Source organism: Protopterus annectens, chromosome 3.part1 (assembly GCF_019279795.1).
Source record: "Protopterus annectens isolate FY-2018-M chromosome 3.part1, PAN1.0, whole genome shotgun sequence".
NCBI classification, from domain to species: domain Eukaryota; kingdom Metazoa; phylum Chordata; order Ceratodontiformes; family Protopteridae; genus Protopterus; species Protopterus annectens.
Window position 1 is genome coordinate 621,000,795 of NC_056732.1, and position 19,777 is coordinate 621,020,571.

Here is a 19,777-nt window from a genome sequence, read left to right on the forward strand (position 1 = left end):
GATTAGATGTCTGTTTTGATTTTTTTTTTAAACAGCAAGACTTCTTTCAGTGGTGAGAGTTCCATCAAGGTGTAGTCATTAAACTTAAGTCTCTCAACTGGCACTGTGCGTGAGCAGCCAAGTCAGACAAAATTTCTGTATTTAAAATATTGTTTATTCATTTTGTTTGCTTAGTTATCCACTTATTCTAAATGTTCCTGAAGGAATTAAACTGAAAATGGTTGAATGCTTCACTCACTATCAATCAGGAAACAGAGCATGACTACTGTCTGTGGTAAATGTGTAGAAAGACAGGCTGCTCATATCATGATGATACTCAGGACTCAATGTAACCTATAAAACCATACCAAAGCCAAAAATAATGGAGGGACAAAGCACCAAAAATTGGGACAGATTTTAAATATTGTTCTTATAAACTTGCTAGAATAACAGGTTATGTGTTAGCATGCATTTTCTGATATATGATATGATGTCTGAGGGCTGGATTCCGTAAAGTTTGTGGAATCCAGAGCATCATGCCGATAGCAGTGTGAAATTTGTGTATAACATTGTAATATGCTAATGTACGCCAAGAAACTCAGAATACATCGGCACACAATGGAGTACCACTGATACAACAGCGCACTATAGAAATTCACAAGTAATCCATAATTATAAGAAATTATTTCCAGTAACGTTGTACATTACCAAACAAATGGAAAGATGATCACAAATCCAGAATCCTGATACTTGTTTAGAAATATAACAGAATCTGTACAGTAAGATTATTGATAACTAATGAATGTCACCAACTCTATTGTAAAAAAACAAAAAAAAAATGCCAAGTACCCCAAGGTAAGCTGCATGGCATTCATAACATAAATTTGTAGAAGTACACACAGAAACATCTCAGACAGCTATGGATATTTCTGTATGCCATCCACTAACATATAATATGTACTTCCAAGCTGCAACACTATTTGTAATACATATATATTCACATCAATCATTATACTAAACTCAAAGACAACTACAGATATCTACATAATATATGTAGCATTAAAAAATATCAGCTTGAACTTATGGATTCCAATGGAATCTGTAAATTTCCTAATAAAAAAATTAAAGGCGAAAGGCAATCATGTCCACTTCACCATAACGACCAGTCACTAACAATGGGTTTGGTAGTTGTGTAGGAAACACAAGTAACACACACACCAAAGGAAAGTGGGAAATAGAAAAGAAGATTTGGGTTGTGGGTGAAGAAGAGGGACAAACACAGGAGGGTTGTTGAAATAGAAAATCCAAGGGAGAGTCTGAGGGGCATGGGCATTTTTTTTTTTTTGGTGGGAATTGGCCCCATTTTTTCTGTGTTTTTAAAGAATGGAAGGAAAGGTAAACATAGGTATAGAGGAGGTGCAGGTAATCGCACCAAGTATACCCAAAGAACAAATAGAAACAATACAAGACAGACAAAGGTTGGAAAAAAAACAATAAGGGCAGGTAAGTTACACAGACAGCACATTGCACAGAATGGACAATGGAAAGTTGACAGACAGGATGAGGATGCATACCAGCTATTATGAAATGCAGAAAAACAAACCTACCTATCCACTATCACATTACCACATGTCGCAAACTGTGTGGCAGTCATACCTGGATGTGTATGACCCATGATATTGTAGAGTAATAAATAAGAATCACAGTACACATTGGATGAACAGAATACATATCCAAATAATCTGTCAGCAGTGCAAGTGTAAGCCAAGCAACATCGGGGATGAGCAAATGCAGGTTGAACAATGATACAGAACTCCAGAAGACAGAACCAAACCTACAACCATGAATGCGAAGGCAAACAACCAAGAACAGGGCCCAACAGAAGTACTGTAGAAGAGCAGCAAAGGCTGATACATATACAAGTAGGCATACACAACCAAAACAATCATGTAATGGAATGTGTATATGTTACACACATATATCAAAGGCTACACACAGGTGTACATGTGTATGTATGTGTGTCAGTTGCATAAATGGAATGCACATGAAATCAAGGTCAATAGACATACATACACCAATGACGTAATAATATGTTAAAATATGTAACAGTACAGAATAATGAATATAGTAGGTTGTCCACACAGATGTGAGAAAAATACACTGGGTAACACACAAGTACAATGAGAACAAGGACGTATTGCAAGCATTAGCTAGCAACTTGTGTACAGATGTCCTGCATTGTAAAATGGCCATACATTTGGCACATGTTCACTGTGTCAGCATAAGAAATGGCAAATGACAGTAGTTTTAACAAAGGCACACATACCTGTAAAAATACTAGGGAAATATTAAAGTGGGAAGGAGGTGGACAACATGGGACTACATCAGGTTAAAGCAGGACATGGTAAGTTGACACAATCGTTTTGCTAAATACATAACTGAGCTGTCCTTCTCTTTGCTTTCCCACTGCAGGATACACAGTACAACCCACAACCTCTACGCAGCAGGAGTCCTCGTGCACATATGAGCGGTATGTTTATGTCCCACATTCTGTATGTTTTAACTGTGTTCACCTGATTAATGTTGTGAATGATGTGATCTGTAATGTTTTTTTTTCCCAACACTAGTTGTAAAAAATATATATATATCTGTGTAATTTTTACCTCTATTACAGTTATGTGTACATTCTGGCTTTTGTTGTTATCACACCTATATTGTACCATGTATTATTTTTTACATTTGTAACCTTACTTATTGTACCATGTTTACATTATTCTTTAACAACTGTAATGTCACCCGGGAGCACTGATGAAAATGGGCTACTTGCCCAGTCAGACATTACCTGTTAATCAAACGGCAATAAATAAATAAATAAATAATAAGTTCACCCAGGTGGAACTATATCATCCCATGAGTGTTTGCCAGATGTGTTTTTATTTTTTTATGCATCACATGTCATGTATGTTGGCTATGTTAATAGATTATTTAGTTATGGTGTATACATTCTGTGAAACATGCATGCAGTACACTGCAGGTGAAGTAATTAGCATTTGAAACATTGCAGTGAAATATATATGCCAAGTGTCTTTGACATTCCTCATGTATTGTTGACACATTGTCCTGATCTGTATCTTTGTATCTTGTAGAACATCAACTGTCTTTATAATCCAGCAACCCATCAAGTGATCATGATGTTATTCATGATGTGTCTCAACATAGTAGTATAGACTCTGCGGCAGAGGACCTTAAGTTGCTTGGAGAGTCCATCCATGAGGTTGTCACTGATGTTGCACTGTATGTATCCTCAGATGTGGATATCCATTTGTCAACACATTCAGAGGATGATGTCACAGTGGACATTGAACAGGGAGAGGCTGTTGATGACCACACCGCAGTTGTAAGCACTGATGTTGGCAGATCTACACAATGATTAGATGCAGGGTGTTGTTGTAGATGTAGGGGAACAGATGTTGCACATGGTCAGATGTCAGAGGGTGTCGGCCTCCTTCTGCAGGCAAATGAACAGTCACAGCAACAGCATCGTTCAGACATCCATGCACTTGCCCTTGCCACATAATGTGTGGCTCACCAACTATGTGTCATGTATGAAGGACAAGACCGCAGACATCGTGAGATTATGGCTGCATTGGTCACACAGAACGAGAGCCTGTTAGCTGTGGCACAGTCAGTGAAACCCTCTTCTCTATGGTACTGCATCAGTGTTGTACTACAACAAGCAGGATTTTGCATTCCATGACTATGCACAGCAGATTGCAACCTGTGAGAGGCAGGCCACTTGTCTGGAAAACCACCATTGGCCATTGAAAATCTATACCTGTGGTCCAACCTGCACAGAGGTAAATTGCTGGCCCATCTGCTGAGGTCCCACCCATCACAAGGCCTTCAAGTCACAGTCATGCTCCTTTATCTCAACTTGGTGTTGTACCTCCATTCATCTCCTATGTGGATCAACCAGGGCAGTATGTCTCTGTATGTGGTTGTGGCAGGGTGGATCATGGTGTAAGATATCAGTGAGCATGACCAAGACTATGTTAGAATTTATCCAGCAGTGTAGTACACATAGCTGTCTCATATTATTTCAGTATCAGTGTACAATGTATGTGGTTTTCAGAAATAAAAAAGTCTGTATTATGTCATGTGTGCATTCTCTTTTTTCATGTTATAATATTGCACAGATATGTAAGCATAGCACTGATGTGTGCCCCTTATTGTGTACCATAGAGTGATACAACAAACTGAGTATACATGGATACGTGTATCAGTTGTGTCCAGAGTTGATCTTTTCTTTTTGAAAATTCTGCATCTGTTGATGCTGGAATATGTTAAGCTTATGTCATGTGTGGTTAATTGCCATTAGATGCAATCTGTGTTGCTGTGGTGGGGCAACACCTGGACATCGCTATTCAATCTGTGTACTCATGTACATGTGGCTTGTCATGACTGAAATGTTAGGGTCAGACGCTGCTGCGTACCCTTGGCCTGCACTTGTGGTCACACCCTATGCTGCCTATGCCTGTAACATCTGTCCCATATATCCTGCTGCTCCTCCTCCAATAACTATAGGATATCCTTGTGATGAAAGGAGATACTGCCAGCCCATCTAGCTGGAATTTTGTAAATAATTATATGTCACTGGTGAAAATCAAAATGATTTGTATTAGATGCTTGTGTTACAAATGTATTAGAGCTGCATGCTATGTGTATATCAAACTGCTTGTACAGATGTGTGTGTTGAAAAGGGTATTTGCAAAAGGTGTGTGTAGAAAAATGGATCCATAGTGTGCCCTACTGGAAAAGAACAGAAATGTACATGCACTACAGTAACTGTTTAAATGTACATATTTTAGCAGTGGAAACTGGAATACAGGAGGTTAATGTCAGCCCAGCAAAATTTTGGAAAATAGCTGAAATTAAATTACTTTATAGGCTACACAATAAAATATGACATCTTTCAGTGTTTAATGCAGCAGAGACACAATGTTTGCACTAGAAAATATTCTGTATTGTCTTTAGGGTGAATTAATTACTTGTCTTGAAAGCATGAAGGAATAAATTTGTTTTATGACTTCCAGCATCTGCCAGAGATCTGAGGTGAAGCTCTTGTCTATGCATTTTTTACAGGGAGATGTTAAATGCTATCAACTGCCATCCATGCTTGTTTTGGACCTGGGAACTAGGAGTCAGATGACAAGATATAATGTATTTCAGCAAGTTATCCCAGCAGGAATAACTTAGATATTAATTTGAGAAGTGTCTTAGTGAGACAGAGCATTCTGTATTCTGTCTTGGACCTGACAGCAACTAGAAGATCCATTCACAACATCTTCCTTGTTCTAATGAAGTACGTTTCTAGGGAACAGTATAACTCTCTTAGATGCAATCAGGAATATAGTGAAGCTTAGTTTAGATATTTTTATTTATTTATTTGAGACTGTTCTGCAATGCTGTTTTAAATATTTCCTGTCATTTTGAACTCTGCTGTGACTGTGAATATATATATATATATATATATATATATATATATATATATATATATATATATATATATATTTAGTATTGTCTTGTTCTTTTATTATTTTTATTAAATATATTTAAACCTTTTGTTGTGGTTGATCTGTGTACAGATAAGGATTTGAGAGTACTTGTATATTGATTTGGTGACAATGTGTGGGCCACTCCTAATAACCTTGCTCTTGGTCAAGCTGTCATTTGTGTTAATATTAATATTACACAGTAAGATTGGACACCCTTTGTTAAGGACTTTAAAGTAGTTGATAAGGAGTGACTTTCTGAAGTAGAAACTAGCTTATAGTTTGGGCAGTAGGGGGCATAGCTAGTAAACATGTGCCAGCCTTTCCCAAGTGTGTGTAAGTCAAATGTCAAAGAGTGTGTGTGTCAGCTACTTGGGCAGGGACACAAAACCCTGATTGGACAGAGAGAGTTCTGGAGGTCTTAGTTTGGTTACTCAGCTGAGATCTCAACTCTATAGCTGTGGCAGTGGGGAGTCCTACTGGGGATCTGGAGAAAGAAGGAGAAAACAGCTCCGGATTGACTGTGGTCTCTGTCAGCTCTTAAGGGAAATTGCATTTGATGAAGAGAGCTGTATCTGGAAATACTGTCTGTATACCTGTCATCCTCCCAGTGTATGTCCTCCAGTGTTGCCAGTGGTGAGGATTTGAGATTCCTTGAGTACTAGTCAAGTGGATGGTCGTCACAGTCCTCTTCCGACATTTGTGGTTCTTGTGGTAGTTCATCCATACCTGCAGTTAGAAGACTACCATGTGCACTGGTTAGCATGTTGCGGAGCATGGCACACACCGTTATCATCTGTGCTGCCTTCTCAAGTTTGTATTATAGTGCACCCCCAGATGTGTCCAGACATCTGAACTTAGCTTTTAATAAACAAAACACACACTCTATGGTGCTTCTGGTTGCTGTGTGTGCTCTATTATATTAGGTCTCCTGTGTAGGGTTGGGTAGTTCAAAGTAAGGGGTCATTAGCCATGGCTGAAGTGGATAACCACAGTCACCTGTTGTGGGGAATAAAAACACTTTTGGTAAGACTGGATATTATTGAGAACGGTATCCTTAACTTGCATCCCAACTGCATTCCTGTACATATCCATTATCAATCCCTCAGGGATTTCACCTTGCTGAAATGCAACCCTGAGTCCACTTTCCCTACAAATGGCTGCATCATGGACACTTCCTGGGTATGTTGCTATGATGTTTGTTATGCTGCCATCTGCTGAATACACAACTTGGTAGTTGATGGATGGCCATCCCTTTCTGTTTATGTACTGGTCTGCTTCTGGATGCACTGTTGTCTTGATAGGTATGTGTGTGCAATCTAGTCGATGGTGGAAGTTTGCTTTGTTATAGAACTGGTGCATTACAGTTCTCCACTTCATGCAGGAGGATAGAGTGTATGTAGTCATCCACATTTCTACACATTGCTTCCAGGAATTTTGCAAGGATACAGCTGGCAGCTGTCTGTGATACTCCCACAGCATCCCCCATTGGTCTCTGAAATGTCCCAGATGCAAGTAGACCCAAGCTGAGACACAATTCGGTTTCAAGGGAGATGGGGTTTCATTGCAGGGTCTGCACAGACATGTGTGTGCACACGTTACAGTCAGCCTGCAACATTTGTCTGTCTAGACAATATTTGTCAATTATTTCCTGGTCTGACAACTGGTTTAGTTGCAGCCTTGATCTGATTTTAGCTGTCTGCCTTCTAGGATGCACAACCACAGCCCCATTTATGGCTTGCATCATTGCTACCTGTTGCAGTATATTACCAGCAGGTTGCATTATTTTTTTGTTTTTCATTTTGCTATGGATTTCACCATAATCCATAGTATTCACTTGAATTCCTTCAAATCTGTAATATATGTGCTGAGAATGTCAAAAACAGAGTTGGCGTATCTGTTTGTTGCATTTGAGTTGCATTGTGTGTGCATGATGTGTTTTGGAACCACACTAGCATGTGCATAATCCCTAATTATTCTAAGCTGAATACTTAAATACTCAGGCTACCTTCAGCATGTCTTCTGGAATCGTGTCTGCAGCTGGTGCGCTGAAGCCTTCCTTTGGTGTGTTGCACTGTCCACAAATAGCTTCTGTGAACTGTACCGAATCCAGCCCTGAAACTGAAATTTCTGCAATTATTTAGTTACTTCAGTCTGCAATGATTTTGCCAGAAAACCACAAATTTTACTCAGAACAGACCAAAAATATGAGGATAAAATCTGGACATTCCATGAAAATCTGGACAGTTGAGAGGTAAGTACAGGTAACAAAGGCTAAGCATTCAGTCCCACAGTTTGAAAATGCATTCAATTACATTGCATGTACGTAGGTTTATAGGTTAATAGGTAGGTACTAGGCTATCAGCCCTGGGGCCTATATAAGCCTAGCCAAAAAGGTTCCCTGGCTTTTGCCACCCAAGAAAATTATTTTCCTGTGCCCCTGTCAAGCAGTGCCACAGAAGTGATCCCTGGGGTGAATTTTCTATTTCCTATACAGTCATCAAGGTTTTTCTTAAAGAGGGGCAATGAGAAGCTTTACTTGACATGAATGGGTAGTTTGTTCCAGAGTATGGGAAGTCTCTGGGCAGGATTCTATCCCTCCAGCATGTTCTGTTTATTGTGGTGACAAGGTTTAGGACCCTGGAGCATGTGGTTTGTAGAGACTGAGATTTATTTGCGTGTAGTATGTCTAACAGCTCTGAGTTTGACATAGTGTTGTATGTTAGGCAGAGATCGCCTCTGAATAGGAGATATGTGATGGAGTAAATGCATATGTATTTGCCTGACTTCCCATTTAGTGATATGTGTGTGTGTGTGTGTGTGTGTGTGTGTGTGTGTGTGTGTGTGTGTGTGTGTGTGTGTGTGTGTGTGTGAGTACTTGTGTATCCATTTTATACGTAGACAGACAAGTCAACACTGAAACCTTATTTTACTGAAGTTTCACATAACCAGAATTTTAATCTGGGAAAAGAAGCAGTTGGCCAACATTAAAAAAAAACACACCTAAGCATGTCAAACCCACCCAAGTGGGGGGCTTCACCCCCACCCCCTAACTAAATATACCAACTCTGATATCACACTATAGTGGAGAAAATAGCAAATTTCTCCATGTTGGCCCACTGTCTCATTTCCTGGATTAAAATTCCAGTGATTTGAAACTTCATTAAAATAAGGGTTCATTGTCGGCCCTCATTCATTTATTGACATGAGAAATGACTGCTTCTAGAATATGGCATGGCAGAAGAAGAATCTCCCCTCCTAAAATCTTGATGCTGAAGCTATGCAGCATTAAAACGAGAGCTTTAATAGGTTGCCCAAAGATTATGTAGTTTGTTCAGGCTTATGCAATGGGGAATAAGCAGATGCAGATGCAGAGACAGCAGATTTACAAAATCCCTGGGATTCAGGATGCCATATTTTCCATGCAGGAACAGTGTAGGAGCTCCTGCATGGGAAATGGCCACCAAGTGATTCAGGATAGTGCCGTTTTCATGTGCACAAGTGGTCCTACATTGTTCTAGCATGGAAAACTGGCAAATATGCAAATAACCTCATTTGCTGGTGAAAATCATGCAAATTAGCTGATTTTGGGATTCACCAAGCTGCCAGGTCTCCATGCTAGAACAGTGTCAGTGCAAAAATGTATTCAGAAAATAACATTTCTGCAACTGACAAAATGGAGGCATGACAGCTCGTGGAAAAGCACGCATTATATACATTACACATACCAATAATGCCATTAGCATTAAAAACTGATTAATAATTATGAAAATTAAACTATTTTGGGGGGCCGATCTTGGCCTAAGCATAGGGCAGCGGCGCACAAATGGGAATCGTACCGGTAAAAAAAAATGAGAAAAGTCAATTTTAACTTAATTCTGCATTTTGCCATAATAGTCAATGGCATGCAGAATGTAAACAATAGCAGGGAGCACTGGTTGTCAAGGGTAAAGGGTCAGTGTTAGTGCAGTAACTAATGGCCTACACACTGGGGTATGCAAATGAGGGGAGTTATACTGAATCACAGATTTCTTCAGTGTCATCTTGTACCTAACCGTGTAGGTGCAGCAGTACAAAAGTGCAAGTGTAAGAGCTGAATGACCTCATAAGGGGGTGTGTCATGCTTGCTGTAAGCTCATTGGACCTCTGTGGCCAATGTTTGCCCTTAGCTAAGCACAGCTAAGGAAGGGGGTGTATCAGATGTGCCTGAGCAGTGTGTACATATCCTAAACGGGTATGTGCACTGCACAATGGGTTTTAAAGATCAACAAAAAAAAAAGCGAAAATGGCAGCACTGTTTACATTTGAGCACTGGGTATGCACGGTGCTCTTCGAGGCTTAAATAGGGAGGAACTTGGAAAGGGGACTCAGCAGTAGGAAGGCAATCAAGGAGAACTAGCATAGCTGGCAAGTGGAATGTATCAGAATCAACCAATTAGACATGCAGCAGCCCAGCGCACTACTATAAACTATGCAAACACCTTCCAGACTGTTTTTTGGGGAAACAGCAGTAGGAAGGCAATCAAGGAGAACTAGCATAGCTGGCAGGTGGTGTGTATCAGAATCAGCCAGTTACACATGTAGCAGCCCAGCACACAACTATAAACTATGAAAGCACCCTACAGACTGTTTTTTTCCACAAACTCTACACCACTGGTGTACACAGATGGGGGAATTTTAACTGGCAAATCTAACTAAAAATGTTAGCGACTGCAGCTGCTTTACTTCATCAATATGTGCTAGAAACTGAGGATAGTGAGGAGGAGAATGCTGACTACTGACCCACAGTGAGGAGGAGGAGAAGAGTGTACAGACCCAGGGTAACCTACCAGGGCCTACATGAGCTGGAGATAGTGGAGCACTATAGGGTGGACAGGGACAATCTACAGCAAATCATTGAGCTGTGTCAGCCATGCCTCACACACAGAACTAATAGAGGGGAACCCATCCCAGTGGATATCAAGTATGTGTAGGCTTAAGAATACTAGCCACAGGTACCTTCCAAAGACCAACTGGGGATATCATGGGGGTCTCACAGACATCAGCATCCAGGGTACTCCACCAGTACCTGGATGCCATGACACCACATGCCAATGAGCACATATATTTCCACACAACCCGTGAGGCATTGACCAGAAGCATGCATCTCTTCCACCATATAGTAGAATACCCTGAGGTAGTTGGTGCTATAGACTGCATGCACATCCACATCAACGTACCTTCCAGTGAGTGAGGTAGGGTCTACATAAACCACAAGGGCTTCCCCTCCATCAATTGCTAGGTTGTGTGTGATGCCCAGGGCATTATCATGAATGTTTGTGCTGGCAGCCCTAGAAGCTATCACAACTCCCACATCTGGCATTGCTCACAGCTGTATCAGGCATTTGCCAGTGGGGACATACCATATGGCCATCTAGTGGGGGATGCTGGCTATGCACTGGAGCTGTGTCAGATGACACCCATCAGAAATGCACACACACCCAAACAAGAACACCATAATGAGACACACGCACAAACCAGGATCATTGTAGAGCATGTGCTTGGGATGCTCAAGTCACAGTTCTGCTGCCTTGACATATCCGGTGGAGCCTTGCAGTACTCTCCAGCTACATGTACACAAATGTTCATAGTATGTGCCATGCTGTACAGTATGATCCTGTGGAAACACCTGCAGCAGGAACAGCACGGGGCAGGGCCACACAGCCCCCCAACATTGCCAAGGCCAGCACAGGCACAGAGGGACCCGGAGGAGGAACATCCTGAGCCTGCCCTTGTAGGCAGAAGAAGACATGCTAAGTATGCCCATGCCTTGACAAAGAGGCAACACATAGCACACAAACTAACACTTTAGCGACCCAGGGACTGATACCGCTCTCTGACTCGCACATACAGTAAAAGGGATGCCAAACATTACACTACCTGTGCTTTACCATGTATAGGGAGTGTACTATGTGCATCCAACATAGTCAGCCCTCCAGCACCATGCTCAATACTGGCCCAGAAACAAGGCAAGTCACTCTTCCTATCAATTACTGAATGGAATAGTATGTTCTCATACTTGTATGTATGATATGGATGCAAGCATGCAAGGGAATTGAGTGACTGAATGGGATAGCAGCAGACAGCTATATGGGACAGCAGGAAATTCATAACAAATTCTGGTGTCAACATACTAGGCAGTACTACACAAGGTGACAACCCCACTGCAGTACATGTGATGGCCCAAATAACTGTGGGTGTCAATAGGTCACACACATGGATGTCAATGAGGGTCACATACCCACCACCAGCCTCACCCAGCAGGACAGGTGTAGATGACCATAATGAAAGGCCGGCTTAAGGCCCCCAAATGATGGCAATGGTGAACAGCCCCCCCCCACCAGACCTACACACTACAACAGGTCTGGTAGTTGCATTTTAGTTCTGAAGGGTAAGAAGTTTGAAAGTGAAATTTATGCCGTTAAAATCTAACATGTGTACTCTACTGATATGCCTCCTTTCTGCATGATAGGTCACAATACAATATGAAATGGAATCCAACAGAATAACCAAAATACCAGTACTGTCATTGCAAATGTTTAAAGTCTTCAGGTGTCCCCCCCCCCACAATCCCATGTAGAAATGCAATAACATGTAAGTTTGAGTAATATCACTGCAGCACAGATTGCCAGAGCTGTCCCAATCTACATTGTGGGGGTCAGTGTGTTAAGTTTGTTGTGTGTTTAATATTGCCTGGAAGTAGTCAGCATGTGGGCCTGGATGGTTGTGTCTCAGTGGCCTAGGTACAGTACAATGGATGACAGGGCCATGTTCCAACAACTGCAGTGCCAACCACACTGCTTCTCAGCTACACCCATGTCAGCAGTTGTACATACTCACTGTCCAGATGTCAATATCTGTCACTGTCAGAAAGCTGGACATGCCATAAATGGGGGTCCATACATAGAAACAGTACACAGGTGGAAGTAACCTACACAGAGTGCACATAAAATAACTGTCAACTGCACACAAGTTTGGAATTATACATAGAGGTTAGCATCACATTAGTTGTCCCTCTAGTATGGAATACTAGCAGTCTGATCAATCACTGGCAGACCACAAAAGGCACAGTTATAAGGTGATGACAGGCTGCCCATGTCCACACAAAACAGCCAGCATAAACGGAATATCCCAGGTATATTTGTGAGTCAGGTGCAAGTAGCTTTCATATCACATATGCACCCAGCTCACCCCACCATCAGCCACAGGTTTATCACAGGTCATATTGTTGCTGTAGGGAATGAGTACAGCATGAACCCATCTCTGTAAGGGAATACATACATGATGCTGCATGCTGAATGGGTGTCCAATGCAGGTGTGTCCCTAGCTGTAAGCAACAACCCATCCACATCCAGACCTGTGGATCAGTATGAACAGGAAGGATTGACAAGAACACCTCAACCACTCACCACTGTCACCCCAGGGTAATCCACTGGCTTGCAGCCTGGGAACATATGACTGACAGAATGCACTGGTCTACTACAGATGGCCTGCAGCATTCTAAATAGCCTGCAGTCCTCTGGCAAAGGCCCAAGCCTCACACGTAGTGCCAGTGTATGGAATATCAGGGGGTCCTAACTAACAACCTAACACATTAAACAGAAAACAAATGCAAGGCCATGTTGACAAATGCCAGTAGCATGCCTCCCCATGTCCTACTGCAAGGACTGTGGACCAGGCCATAAATACTACTGGGAAAAAGGCCCAACTATAGGGATACCTCTAAGATATTGCTTTCATAGTGTTAGGAAGAGGAGAGAATAACAGAGGGGGGTGGAGATGCATGGATGTCATGGAGTGTGTGAAGTCTGTAACTCTAATGTCCACCCATACTACCCCCTGACTGAAAACCCATGAATAAATAGCCACAAAACTGCTTGGAAACCACAGTGTGAAGGTAACCTGACCAAATATATGAGTCCTGCCTCTGGATAACCTGGGTATACCTGTACAGCTGAGAGGTAGGGCCCCATCAGGATATGGCCATTCTGTGAAGTTGAGAAAAGCATAAGAAGGGGATCCCCAGCCAGCATACTAACAAGGTGCTGGACCATTTACACAGAACCAGCAGTCTATTGTCTGTAGCTACCCCTCCACAATGGCAGGAGGGTGCCAGAATGTGTAGTCTATATGCCTCAGAATATTGGTCTCAGCTTCATTCATTTTGTATTTCCCTGGTAAATAAATGAGAGCAAAGAATGATAACTGTCAGTAGTTGATGACAAAATACATCACAGTGTAAAATAGTACATATTTCAGAAAATCTATGCTACAACCAACCATGTTACACAAGCAGCACAGACAGCAATAGTTACATTATCCCCTGTATGTTACGCCCATTATGTCTCCATATTGGCAACCTATCTACAGATATCCTGCAGAACCAGTTTGCTAGAGGTAGCTGTAGTACACAAAACCCTGAACTGGAGTCCAACCCTCCCTGGAATGGATGCACACATTCAATATAGAAGGTCATACTGGGCATGCTCCCACACTTAGAAAAATGAAGCCCATGTCTGATGGAATGAAGCCCATGTCTGACAAAACAGTGGACTACAGATATCAGTTATTCACAGATGTCTGTGCACACACACACACACCAAATTGTAATCCATTGATACTTCACACACTCACACACACACACACACACACACACACACACACACACACACACACACACACACACACACACACACACACACACACACACACACACACACACACACACACACACACACACACACACACACACACACACACACACACTGTATAGGAATACTCACACATATCTAAGGCCAACATAATATAATATGTCAAACATACACACACAGAGACGTGGGGAAGAGAGAGAGAGAGAGACAGACAGCGACAGAGAGAATCCCATTATGAGGCCGTTCCCACCCAGTACACATCTCATTGTCCTATATCACATGATGTACTGATGTCATTCACTGTACAAATTCCTTTGGTTAGCCCTCAGTCCTATAGTCTCAGTGGTGTTTGTGATAACTGTGTAACACTACAGTCCAGATAACTATCCATGAAGCAGTTGTAATCTCAGTCCTGTCAAATGTAAAGTTGTGTGTGTGTGTGTGTGTGTGTGTGTGTGTGTGTGTGTGTGTGTGTGTGTGTGTGTGTGTGTGTGGCCATTGACACTTATTACACTTCCCTTACCCCTCATTTAGCACTGCTGCTGATGTCACTCACCTTCAAAGATACCTTTGGAGTGCTCTTTAATATATAAGCTCTGTGGTGCTTGTGATAACTGTGTAATGCTATAGTGTAGCAAGCTAGTTAGGTAAGAGCTCTAATCCTGGCCCTAGCAACTGTAAAAATGTGTGTGTTTGGTGAGAGAGTGTGTATGTGTCTTTGTAAAGACCTGATTTTGTGGCCATTCACACTTAATACACTTCCCTTACTCCTCCCTTAGCACTGCTGCTGATGACACTCACCTTCAAAGATATCTTTGGACAGTTTTGCAGTGTGTATGCCCTGTGGTGCTTGTGATAACTGTGTTGTACTATAGTGTAGCAAACTAATTAGATAAGACTTTGAATTCTAGTTCTGACAACTGTAAAAATGAGTGCATTTGTATGAGAGAGAGTGTGTGCGTCTTTGTGGAGATCTGATTTTGTGTCCATTCACACTCACTACACTTCCCTTACCCCTCCTTTAGCACTGCTGCTGCTGATGTCACTCACCTTCAAAGATACCTTTGGACAGCTTTCTAACATATAAGCTCTGTTGTGCCTGCAATAACTGCGTAATGCTATAGTGTAACAAAGTAGTTAGGTAGGAGTTCTAAACCTGGTCCTGGCAACTGAGAAAATGTGTGCATTGGTGTTCAAGGGTGTGTGTGTCTTTGTGGGGACCTGATTTTGTGGCCATTCACACTCACTACACTTCCTTTAGCACTGCTGCTGATGTCAGCATGTTTGGACACTGTTATATCTGTAAGCTCTGCGGCGCATGTGATAAATGCAGAACAATGTAGTAGCAATAACTGTATAGGTAGGGGTTAAAATCCTATTCCTGGCAAGTGTTTGTGTGGGTGTACATATATCTACATATATGTGTCCGTATCTTAAAGACTTTGACCCTATTTACACCCCATATACTTCTCAGTGCCTGATTTAGCAGGCCTGCAGATATCATTCACCTTAGAAGTACCTGTTGGCAACCCTAAACCATGTAAGGTCAGTGGTGCATGTGGTAAATCCGTACATAAAGGTCTGAAAACATAGATAGAAGTTTGAACCTCACTCCTGGTAAAGGTAAATGTGTGTGTAGGGTAAAATATTTTGTGGAATCTCTCACCCACTACATAACCCAATGCCAGTATTTACAAGGGCTGGTGATGTTCCTCACCTTAGAAGTACCTTGGAACAACATCCATCCTATAAGCTCTGTGATGTCATTCACTGTGAAATGCACCGTTGGGGAAGGAGTATTTCGTTATCCCCATGGTGCGTCCTATAACTGCTTCATGCTGTAGTGTGATATAGAACTCTGGTAGGGGGTTTAGCACCACACATCGCAGTTGTGGATGTTTTGTGTGTGTTTCTATGTCTGTGTAGGGAGCAATGCATTTTAGGCTAGTCACACTCACTACACTTGAAATGCCCTACTTTGGCAATCCTGCTGATGTCATTCACAGTGAAATACACCTTTGGGGAAGGAGTACTTCATTTATCACTGTGGTGCGTCCTATAACTGCTCTATGCTGTAGTGTGATATAGAACACTGGTAGAGGGTTCTATCCCCACACATATCAGGTGTGGCTTTTCTGTGTGTGTTTCTATGTCTGTGTAGGAAGCAATGAATTTTAGGCTAGCCACACTCACTACACTTCAAATGCCCTACTTTGGCAATCCTGCTGATGTCATTCACTGTGAAATACACCTTTGGGGAAGGAGTACTTCAGTTATCCTCATGGTGTGTCCTATAACTGCTTCATGCTGTAGTGTGATATAGAACTCTGGTAGGGGTTCTATCCCCACACATCGCAGTTGTGGATATTTTGTGTGTGTTTCTATGTCTGTGTAGGGAGCAATGCATTTTAGGCTAGTCACACTCACTGCACTTCAAACGCCCTACTTTGTCAATCCTGCTGATGTCATTCACTGTGAAATACACCTTTGGGGAAGGAGTACTCCAGTAATCTCCATGGCATATCCTATAACTGCTTAGTGCTGTAGTATAATAAACTAGTTAGGTAGGAGTTCTAATCCCAGACATAACATGTGTATTTGTGTCTGTGTTTGTATTTTGTATCCTGTGAGTGTGTAACAACTGAAATCAATGGGGAGTGGGTTTGCACATTTCTTATATGGTGGCCCTAGTATATATCACAATGTCCACCGTACAGGGATAACAGATGTGAAATAGCCGAGAGGCTGGGGTGCATATCCATACCCCTACATTTGACATCAAGGCCAGGCAAACAAAGAGCAACCTTAGTATTACTCAGATAACACTCTCAACCCATGTCTCATACACACACACACACACACACACACACACACACACACACACACACACACACACACACACACACACACACACACACACACACTTGCCTTGGCAACAACCGCTATGTTGGTAGTACCCTGCATATTGTCCACTGATAGTAACCATGGTGTGATTGCAGTGGGCTACAGTGGGCATGGTACCCCGACCATCAGTCCAATAGGCACGAACATGCAGACAGTGCACCTTCTCCATGTTCCCCACAGGACACCTGCAACACCTGTGGTGCCTTCAAATGTGATCCACAAAGGACATACCATGCCTGAAAACATGTCCTGTATAGACAGATGACACTGACACCAGGGAATGCCAGTATAATGCTATCAATGTAGGTGTTGTGTCAACCTGCCATCCATTAACAGTTCCTGCTACATGAGGCCAGGACTGGCAATATCTGATGATAATCTGAGTACACAACATAGGTCAGACACCCCAGGTACAGTTCCACATGTCACTGTACATGCATGTTGGAGGTGTGCACATCCCAGACACCGTTCATGTCATGGACTAAGGAACACATATATGACAAGCAATGCACAGCATTGGCCACATGCAATAGTCACCCAGGTGACTGGATGGAGGATGCAATACCCACATGTGTGGCCAGATCCAGACACTACACCCCTGAGCCACAAAGAAGACCATTGTCATGTGGCCTGATACCAAAGTATACCCATCACCTAGCCTTGTATAGCCATCTGGCACAGTCTACCACAACACACCCATGCAGCAATGCACCCATGCATGTCAGTACTGGCACCCTGTGTCTGTGTGTGTGTTGTATGATGTGTATGACCACATTCACAATCACTACAACCCCCATTGGCATACTGAAGCATGCTGCCTGATGTCAGACACCTCCACATTCCCTTTGCCCATATAACCTCCATATGACCCCTGTGGTGCATGTGATACTTGCACTGAATTGTGTTGTGGCAATCTCACTAGTGATGATTTGTATTCCTGGCCCTGCCAAGTGTGTCAATGTGTGTGCATCCCTGTGAGAGTGTGGTTATGTTGATGCTGCCACCTGTTCATTCGGGCAGACACGTGTACTACGCCTACCATATAGCTACCATATCCCTGTTGCAAATGTCACTCACCATCACATATACATTTTGAAGGCTCCTCAACATGTAACCTATGTGGTGCATCCAATAAATGGATAGACATGTGATAGCACTACATAGTCATCAGGGGTTTGATACACTGTACTGGTAGGTGTGTGACACAAACATGCTCATGTTTTACTATCCCGCCCCTCCCTGACTATTCTTTGCCTCTGTCTGCCTCTCTCACTCCCTCTGTGGTGGATGTGGAGACTTACACCTGCTGTGCTTAGGCAGCAGCATGTGTATTTTAAGTGTTGCTCATGATCAGCTGATGGCCTCTTCATGAATTGCAGCCCTCCTCTAGCTGATTGCATGTGGAACAGCTGTGGTAACATTCCCATAGCCAGTTGCATGGAAACACACTCCAATATTTAGGAACATCATGTTGGTGTTGGGCCTTTACATTCACTGTGAGCAGGAACTCGATCCTTTGTTTGGCAAACATCTCAGATGGACTGGGGATCTAACTCTAACAACATACACTGTGGAAACAGGGCAATACACAGGAGGGTGATGTGCCTGACCTGACTACAGACTGTAAGTGCTGCTATACTGCGTTTGGAGTACTGTTGGTTTAACAGGGTGTGTGTGAATATGGCTGTCCTACATGTTGTAATAGCTGCCATGCCAGTGCTATGTTTATGAGGAAACCCCCATCTGTAAGGTCTGCAGACTTGGCAGTGTGTGGTGCCTTTTGTTTCATGTGTTACCCACAGAACACCTGTCTGTGAACTGCAGAAGGTAGTGTTGAGGATTGCAGTCTGTAGATGGTGACAGCCATGAGAGTTACTGACTTCATATCCTTCATAGGACATATGTTGGAACAAACCCTGTTACAACAGTAAATGTATGAGGGTATCACAGCAGCATGTCAGTATTGGCCCTATATATGATCCTGCAGCCACAACTCTGTCAACCTTTGTATGTATGACATGCAGTAAGAGTTGCATATGTGCTGTACACCATAATCAGTGTCATCATATCTGATAACAAGCCAGTGAGATATCACTACACATGTTATGTGTAGTAGGGGTTACAATTTATGACATTACCTGGACATTCTGTGGTTGTGTGTACAGTATTGAGGTCTGTGTACTCATGGTGATTGTTGACACTGTATGTATTGTTCATATGTACTTTGGCCTGTTTACAGACTGTGGTAGATGTCATTGTTCGTGGTCCTGTTCTATCTGATGTTACATGCTGCTCCACTGTATGTTACCCTATTGGCTTACACATTTGTAGGGCCATACACATACATGTCCCATACCACAGACAGGCTTCAGACAACATTGTGGAGTGGCCCAGTATCTGTAGGGTTAGTGTGTTTGTGGCACATATGAGGATGGTGTTGCACAGATAGTCCATATACTGTAATATTATGCTAGCTTACCATATATACTGTGGCTGTGTTCACATTGGTTGTGGTTATGCACTTTCACACAGGTGCTGTGACATGCCTGTAGAGCCTGCTATATATGCTGGTACATGTGCATTCCCCCATAGGAAGTGTAGGCCAGTGTTGAGCCAGTCTGCCTGTAGCCTGTACAGTACATTGTTACATGC